Genomic DNA, 10,090 nt, shown 5'->3' on the forward strand with positions numbered 1-10,090 from the left:
CCTCATCTCTTAGGTTGATTGCTTCTATTTCATCCAAGTTCGCCTTTTGCTCGTTTTCAAATTGCTCTACTTCCTTTACGAGACCCTCAGGTAGCATCATTTTCTCGTTGTACTCCTCGTACTCTTCCTCTCCTACATCACTTGATTGACTCCTTTCGCAACATGTCATGACATTTAGAGTTGTTTTTTTTTTTTTTTATTACTGAAAAGTCAAAGAAAAGTAAGATTAGCGTGAAACATATATGCAAGTTAAACTAAAAGAGGAGTTATTTTCCCTAATTTAAGGCTTTCATTAATTCAATTGTAATGAAAAGTACAGATTGTGGTCCTGACTCAGATCAATCGTCGATTCATTTCCATTTTTTAAAACATCATGAGGTAACAAAAATGAAAATGGTGAGTAATCGGGCCTCGACTGATTCTCACCAATTTTAAAGCATAAATTCATCATTTCTCTACTGAAGAGCCAAGAGCGGGGTAGAGGTCCAGTTGGATAGTTGCTCGCCCGGATCAGTATCGCGGATTGTGGGCGCCTCAGTGTGTTCCTCCAACACCACCAGGTAGTCTTCTTCTTGAATTAGCATCCCTGACCCTTCTTCAGCACTTCCATCATCCGGCAAGGACATTTTTGCTGGAAATGACTGGTACAGATTCGGAATTGCCTTGCACAGCTGTCACGACCCAAATCGATGGGCCATGACTAGTGCCCAAGCTGGGCACCCGTATACAACTCGCTAGATATAATCAAACTGAAATTGAAAACAATATGGCACTCTGTAAAAGCATGCTGTGAACTCATCATACCATACATCAGAAAGAACCGTCTCCTGAGAAGTCACAATTAACCAAAACATAACAAATATGCAAGCCGACAAGGCTACCACTATACACGGGAACATCCAAGATGAACTACATCGATATAGCTGACCAAACCGTATATACACAACCCTCATATGTCTACAAACCTCTAAGAGTATAACAAAGTCTACGTCAAAAGGATCGGTACCAAAATAACTTAAGCTCAGGAACAATGGAGCTCTCCAAGCGGCTAGGCAGAAGTCCTAAGCCGGAGGATTACCAAACTGAGTGTCTGTACCTGCGGGCATGAAACGCAGCCCCCGAAGATAGGGGAACGGTAGGAATAGGGTACTTAGTATGTAAGGCATGAAATCAACATATAAATAAAAACCTGGAAAACATTTGAGACGTCAATGAATGGGCAAAATAAATGCATCAGTATAGCTATATCAAAGAAACACATATATCCATAGAAATATCACAGCAAAGGCCATAGCGTCACCCCCAGTCAACTGTGCCATATATATATATATATATATATATATATATATATATATATATATATATATATATATATATATATATATATATATATACACACATCATAACAAAGGCCATAGCGTCACCCCTTGTCAACTGTGCCATACATATACACATCACAACAAAGGCCACAGGGCCCCCTGTCAACTGTGCCATATATATATACACATCACAACAAAGGCCACAGCACACCCCCTGTAAACTGTGCCATATATATACACATCACAGCAAAGGCCACAGCACACCCCTGTCAACTATGCCTTATATATACATGAAGAATGAAAATGAGTGCAGTGCATAATCAAAATGAAATAATAGAGCTCTCTATAATGTCACAAAATAGCCATATACATATATTAAACTCATGGCATGCATAGGAGTTCTAATGAAAACTATCGCTCTATCCCACCTCGGAGGAACAATTTATAAGGTGAGATCAACAACAATGAAATAAATCGAGAAAATCATGAAATAGCTTAACATTTTCATATCATCGTTGAAATCATATTTGAGACCTTTAAGCGTAAAATTATCCTCACGTAACCCTCATAAAACATTCTCATTTTTAGCATCATAAGAAGCTTTAAGAGTCACAAACTTCTAGCTTTTGAAATCAAGGAGGTTATGAAAACACTTATGGAATCATACCATAGGAATCATGCCTTTGAAAGAAAGGGACGAGCCTTAACATACCTGTTCAGTCTCCAATTATCTACACTTATTTGTCCGAGATCACAAGTCTACATTTAAGAGGAGTCACACAATCGTTAGACTCATCGTAATGTATTTGTCCTAAGCTCTCAAGTCAAACTATTTTATATATCCTGCTGAAAATCGGGCAGCATCTCCCCTGTTTATATGCCTAGACCGGAATCTCAATTCAGCAACCAACAACAACAACAACAATACCAACATCAATAACATCATTTCCAACACCAATATGTACCATAAAAAACCCCACACGCTGTTTTTCAACTTCCGTAACTAACCAACTTACTACACAATTATTTAATGACTTTATCTCCGTAAATAAGCTTTAAATAATACCAAAAGACAAAGATTCATACCTTTTTTTTTTGTTAAGACAGCAATATCTTCAATATCCACGCTAAAATCCACTGCAAAATAATACTAGAATCACAACCATGCGTTACCCGGACCTAAACCACTACTCCGCTACTTGAAAATTGCTCACTTTTTTATTCCCTCACTCTCTCTCTTCTAATTTCTTGAATTTTCTGGGAAAATTTAACGTAAAAAGGGGGTTATTACCCTTTATATAGGGGTCCAATTCGGGTCGGGTTCACTGTAGCAGAACTGTAGCACGCGTTTCTACTCTGTCAGTCGAACTTGTAACGTCCTTAATTCTCTTCTCCGATTACCTATCGACGAGCGGTTTATTGCGTTGGAAACTAGACTCGACGAACTTCATTTTAGGCTTTGGTTTCACTTCAAAACACTTCATATGCGAAGAGATATTTGTCCCCCAAGTTGGACCAAAATTTTCACACAAAACTTCACCCATCCTTTCTCCAAAGTCGTACCACTCCATTTCTTCCACTCATTTCCTTATAAAACCTTCCGGTATACCTTATATACATCTTTCACGCATTAAATATACTTCATAATACTTGCTCCTTATATTCCAAAGTGGTTTTACTTAACCATACATCAATGTACGTATGTTTCAAATTTGATAAGTGCTTCTTCGAAGATACGGGGTGTAAAATCCTTCCCTCCTTAAAAACATTCGTCCTTAAATGTTGTAGTGCGTCAATCTTCAATATCGTTATTGAATTTTTGTTCGATTACCATATTCTTATACTATAATTTGGTCAGTTTCGTCCTGCTCTTTCGTAGCTCCTTATCAAATTCATTTGTGAGTCGTGCAGTCTTCAATCCTCATGTATATGATCACAAGTCAACTAGTATTTCGTTCTCATGCTGTCTTCATTCCTGTGGTTTAACTAGCCACGCCATAGCTACTTGCCATCCTGCGAGCATCCTTCCTCTTCGTTCCTCATTTATTTATTAACGGATAACTCCCTTGCTCAAATACAACACCTTCTTTTGTTGAATCCTCTGATGCTATCTTGGCTATCCCTAATTGTACTTGTTGAGCTTAGATATGTGCTAGATTATCCCCTCGTAATTCATCATCCAAGCTTTCTGATTCATCATAAAGTTTCTTATACTAATGTCCCGTTGCTTGTTCTGCGGTACTCTGCTACTGACAAATCCATATTCTTAACGGTTACGTTTCTTCAACCACCCGTCTTAATTCCTTTTCATGATCAGTTATAAGCATATCCTCAATACAATCTCTTAACGGTACCTAATGTCCCATCACCATCTTTATTATTTCTCGTAGCAGGATTATATATTGCGATGAACCATTAATCATAGTTCGAACTGGTCTATAGCTCACAATAGAGCTCTTGCCAAAAAACAGCTTCTTTCCAACATCGGTATGGTATACTTACCCATGACTTCCTCATTCCAGTGATTACTTAGTTAGCTGTCATTCCTTGTTGGCTTTCCAGTGTGTCCATTCCCATATGCAGGGCATAACCTTACGCTGATGATTCATATAATTCTATAATACATACCCTTATGCTCCACATAGTTAGTGAACCGTGATATTCTTTCTAATTTCTAGTGATGGCAGGCCTTTCTATCTATACCCACATCGTTCTTCCTCTCTTTAGAGATCGCCACACTGCTTATAGTTACTCTCTTTGTCAAGATTCTCATATTTTTCCTTTAATATCAAGATTTTCTTCCTTCGTAACCCAAGGCGTCCTTTGTACTCGTCATCCATTTCGTCATTCTCTTGGTAGTTAGCTTGCAGAGCGTTCTTACTCTCTTTATTACTCTTTAGGATGCGTCGCTACCTATTTAGGTGCAGCACAAATTTCCCTGGTCTAGAAATATGATATCTCACGTCCGCATCAAGTATTCGCTTGATCCATTTTAATTCCTTTTCATACCTGCTTTGTGGTATGCTTATCTTTAATTCGTTCCTGCCCCCTCTTAATGCATTATTGATATGCCATAACGTCCCGAATTTTGGTCTCCTTAAGCTAACCTCTTTATTTCTTTGGAATTTTAACAAAGTCATACCTCATTTCAGGACTAGATCTGCTCTTCCCCCCTTTTAAGGGTGTTCTTATACACTAGTAACTCCCGAATATCAGTAGTCATCGGCCAATCATAACGATCCTCTAACTACTTTGGTCTCTTATAATACCAAAATTCTCTCGTCATATAGCTTGACTTATTTTCCTTTCTGCTAATCGAGGGCTTTTCATTTGAACGAAGCACTTATAAGTTACAGATCCATTCTCGCTGCCTTCTTTAAGGCCTTTGTACTTCTACCTTTTATGACTGAACATTTCCCGAATCAACGGGTTAATGGGAACATTGGAATCCATCAAAACATTTTACAAAACGTTTGGTCACACTTTGCTCTTTTTATCCCTCGTCTTCCTCCACAACTATTATCATTGAAATTCTTCTTACTCTGAGTTTCCGGTTTCACTCTACGTCTACAATATATCATTGAGGGTTAATATGCTACACTCTTCCCCTTCCACTATCAATCCTTTTATTCACTTAGCTCACTTATCCGAAATTTTCCTTGACTACTTATTTGCATCCCACCTATGCGTTGTAGTTCTTCCAGTGTTTTGCCACTTCTTGTCCGTGTCATGAATTCCTTGCAAATATACCCTCTTTTCTCTTCTCCTTCCTGCCGCCAAGGTTAGTCCATACTCATGAATATTTCCCATACATCCTTCTATTTCCTTTATAATTAAATCTCGGTATTCGTTATCCTCATCCCATGTCATTGATGTACTACCTCCCGGTTAGCTTTGTTAGTTGATTATCCTCTCGCTTGCCCTGGGTGATTGCTCAATTTTCCTTTTCTTCCCTTCTTCTTCTCTCCTCTCCTTTTGACCAGCCCATTAGTGTACCTTTCCTGCTTTCATCCTCAAACCTTCCTTGAGTTCCTTCCTCCCCAAGTGCCCTTCTCAACTTGTTATTTTATAGTATTGACCCAGAAGTTCGTAAAATATTCCTTTAAACGTGCATATCCATTCTATTTTTAAATCATCTTCTAGGGAAGCTTCTCCGTTTCTGAGGCAACCGTGTCAGTATAACTACACATTTATCCCTTTATATACCTCTCGAGAGCTGAAAATCTCTTAGTATCATTGCAAGGCCTGATCATTCTCTCTCTTACTTCACATCCCTATTTGTGATTACTATCCTTTAGTCCCACTTATCGAAGTCTGTTTTCTAACCCCACACATTCATCTTTTGTTTCACACTATCATACTTTATCCCTTTCACATGCCTACCTTCGAATTTTATCCAAATAGTCCCTTGCCTTACCCGTCGTCCCTCTTGGAAGCTTCACTTACCCTCGTTTCTTACACTTTTCCCTTTTCCCAAGACATTCTAATCTCTTTACTTTCTATATATTCACTTTCTTCCTTTCCCTGATATTATCGCATTGAGGCTTTCCAACTCTAACCTGTAGTGAAAGTATCATCAACTTACCTTGTAACATCTATCACTTGAACTTCACCACCCTGTTCGATTGATGTCTTCAGGATACCGTAACGTCCGTTGCTGGGACACACATACCGGTTGGCGCAGCCACATATGGGATGTCATACACACACACACACACACACACACATACACACACACACACACATATATATATATATATATATATATATATATATATATATATATATGTTTACGAACGCCTCGCTTACAAATTACTTCCCAATACTATTCGAACTCATCCTAATTTTAGAGCTGTGATACACCTTCTTTCTCTTTGCCGGTCTAGTTCGCCTCATCCTTCGCGACCTTTTAGGGTTTCTAACCACTCCGCATACTCCAATTTTCCTTAGGCTACTCTAGCTTCTCATCTGTCTCTTATGTCTGAATTCGTTGGACTCTTAATATACTTCCCAAGTGGTCACCCATCCTTGTATTACTCTCACCCCAGCACGCTTAACCTTGGAGTGCTAATGGGATCCGATGCGTTAGTGCTGGTACGATCACATCCACCCTACTGCGTGACCTTTATCAATTTCCCTAGAACCATTTAAAGTTGTAACGGGCCCCAATAAATTCTCCTAATGTATCTCCCTCCGGATTAAAAGGATGTCTTACTCTTCCGACTAAGCAAATGCTATTTTGGCCTTTGAAATCCTCAATAATCACCTTCAATCTGCATGTATGACTACTTTTCATCCTAGCTTTCAAGATTTCCAATGGTGGCAACAACACCTTAATCGTAGTTACTTGTAAATACTTAAGTCACTGATCCCCTTTAGGATTTCCGCTCATCACTATTCAGTATTACCCTGAAGTAATTACATACGCACATAGGAAATTCCAACAAGAACTCGTATACCTGTAGCCGACCGGTCCTTAGCCTGATCTGGTGGGTTATAGAGTGAAGTATGCTCTTCGTCCTTGCCTTCCCACCGTCTACTAGTCTGGCCTAACATAATGCTGCAACGTAGGGAAAATATAGATGTGCCAAACTCTGTACTTCCTCAGTTACGTCTTCGTCCACAGGAGTTTCGTGAACCCTTAAACGGGTCTTTGTCATATGATTTCTCAGTCGGGTCTCCTCCTACTGGAGCCACATCCTCCGATGGGTCCGTCTCAATGGAATAACTGATGCTCTTTCTTATACCTCTTGACATCCTCGATCCAGAGTCAACGGGTGATACAAGTCTCATGTCCCCCCTTCGGAGCTTCACTTATGCTCTCATTAACTGAACTTATCCTCTTCTCCAATAAAATCCTGCAATTTAACAAATATCGTACCAAGAATGAGCTTTCCTATCATTGGCTCTACTGCATGATCTACGATCAGCAAGAAAGATGACATCCTAAATGTCATGTAGTTTCCTGTTAATAGGTGTGGTGCACACAACACAACGATAAACAAGACTCTACTAGACACGGTCTGTAGACACTCCGAGGATGAACTGCTTTGATACCACTTTTGTCACGACCCAAACCGATGGGCCATGACTAGTGCCCGAGCTGGGCACCCGTATACGACCCGCTAGATATAATCAGACTGAAACTGAAAACAATATGGCACTCTGTAAAGGTATGCTGTGAACTCATCATATCATACATCAGAAAGAACCTGTCTCCTGAGAAGTCACAGTTAACCAAAACATAACAAATATGCAAGCCGACAAGGCTGCCACTATACACGGGAACATCCAAGACGAACTACATCGATATAGCTGATCAAACCGTATATACACAACCATCATATGTCTACAGACCTCTAAGAGTATAACAAAGTCTACGTCAAAAGGATCGGTACCAAAATAACTCAAGCTCCGGAACAATGGAGCTCTCCAAGCGGCTAGGCAGAAGTCCTAAGCCGGAGGATCACCAAACTGAGTGTCTGTACCTGCGGGCATGAAACGCAGCCCCCGAAGAAAGAGGATCAGTACGAATAGTGTACTTAGTATGTAAGGCATGAAATCAACATATACATAAAAACCTGGAAAACATTTGAGACGTCAATGAATGGGCAAAATAAATGCATCAGTATAGCTGTATCAAAGAAACACATATATCCATAGAAATATCACAGCAAAGGCCATAGCGTCACCCTCTGTCAACTGTGCCATATATATATATATACACATCATAACAAAGGCCATAGCGTCACCCCTGTCAACTGTGCCATACATATACACATCACAACAAAGGCCACAGCGCACCCCCTGTCAACTGTGACATATATATACACATCATAACAAAGGCCACAGCACACCCCCTATCAACTGTGCCACATATATACACATCACAACAAAGGCCACAGCACACCCCCTGTCAACTGTGCCATATATATACACATCACAACAAAGGCTACAGCACACCCCCTGTCAACTGTGCCATATATATACACATCACAACAAAGGCCACAGCACACCCCCTATCAACTGTGCCTTATATATATACATGAAGAATGAAAATGAGTGCAGTGCATAATCAAAATGAAATAATAAAGCTCTCTGTAATGTCATAAAATAGCGATTTACATATATTATACTCATGGCATACATAGGAGTTCAAATGAAAACTATCGCTCTATCCCACCTTGGAGGAACAATTTATAAGGTGAGATCAACAACAATGAAATAAATCGAGAAAATCATGAAATAGCTTAACATTTTCGTAGCACCGTTGAAATCATATTTGAGACCTTTAAGCGTAAAATTATCCTCACATAACCCTCATAAAAACATTCTCATTTTTATCATCATAAGAAGCTTTAAGAATCATAAACTTCTAGCTTTTGAAATCAAGGAGGTTATGGAAACACTTATGGAATCATACCATAGGAATCATGCCTTTGAAAGAAAGGGACGAGCCTTAACATACCTGTTCAGTCTCCAATTATCTACACTTATTCGTCCAAGATCTCAAGTCTACATTTAAGAGGATTCACACAATCGTTAGACTCATCGTAGTATATTTGTGCTAAGCTCTCAAGTCAAACTATTTTAAATCCTGCTGAAAATCGGGCAGAATCTCCCTTGTTTATATGCCTAGCCCGGAATCTCAATTCAGCAACTAACAACAACAACAACAATACCAACATCAATAACATCATTTCCAACACCAATATGTACCATAAAACCTCCCACACGCTGTTTTTCAACTTCCATAACTAACCAACTTACTACACAATTATTTAACGACTTTGTCTCCGTAAATAAGCCTTCAATAATACCAAAAGAGAAAGATTCATTCCTTTTTTCTTGTTAAGACAGCAATATCTTCAATATCCACGCTAAAATCCACCACAAAACAATACTAGAATCACAACCATGCATTACCCGGACCTAAACCTCTACTCCGCTACTTGAAAATTGCTCACTTTTTTTATTCCCTCTCTCTCTCTCTTCTAATTTCTTGAATTTTCTGGGCAAATCTGACATAAAAAGGGGGTTATTACCCTTTATATAGGGGTCCAATTCGGGTCGGGTTCATTGTAGCACGCATTTCTACTCTGTCAGCCGAACTTGTAACGTCCCTAATTCTCTACTCCAATGTCCTATCGACGAGCGGTTTATTGCGCTGGAAGTTAGACTCGACGAACTTCATTTTAGGCTTTGGTTTCACTTCAAAACACTTCATATGCGAAGAGATATTTGTCCCCCAAGTTGGACCAAAATATTCACATAAAACTTCACCCATCCTTTCTCCAAAGTCGTACCACTCCATTTCTTCCACTCATTTCCTTATAAAACCTTACGGTATACCTTATATACATCCGTCACTCATTAGATATACTTCATAATGCTAGCTCCTTATATTCCAAAGTTGTTTTACTTAACCATAACTCAACGTACTTATGTTTCAAATTTGATAAGTGCTTCTTCGAAGATACGGGGTGTAACAACAGCTTTGCAGAGCCCTTCTTCTTTCTAGCATCTTCTGAGACTTTACCATCATTTGGGACGTATCCCAACCCGAAATGATAATTATTTTGAGGAATGGGGATTGGCTCTGTGATCCCTATAAATCCCTTCCTAGATCTCGTCCGGGTTTAAATCCATTTTGGAGAATAGTTGCAGCAATCATTTTGTAAATCGCAGGCATGAGAATCTCTGCGGAATCTTCCTTATGGGAAGCCCCTACTAGTTCCACCCCGTGGAAATCTGTTTCCTTGTGGACCGCT

Source organism: Lycium barbarum, chromosome 4 (genome assembly GCF_019175385.1).
Source record: "Lycium barbarum isolate Lr01 chromosome 4, ASM1917538v2, whole genome shotgun sequence".
NCBI classification, from domain to species: domain Eukaryota; kingdom Viridiplantae; phylum Streptophyta; class Magnoliopsida; order Solanales; family Solanaceae; genus Lycium; species Lycium barbarum.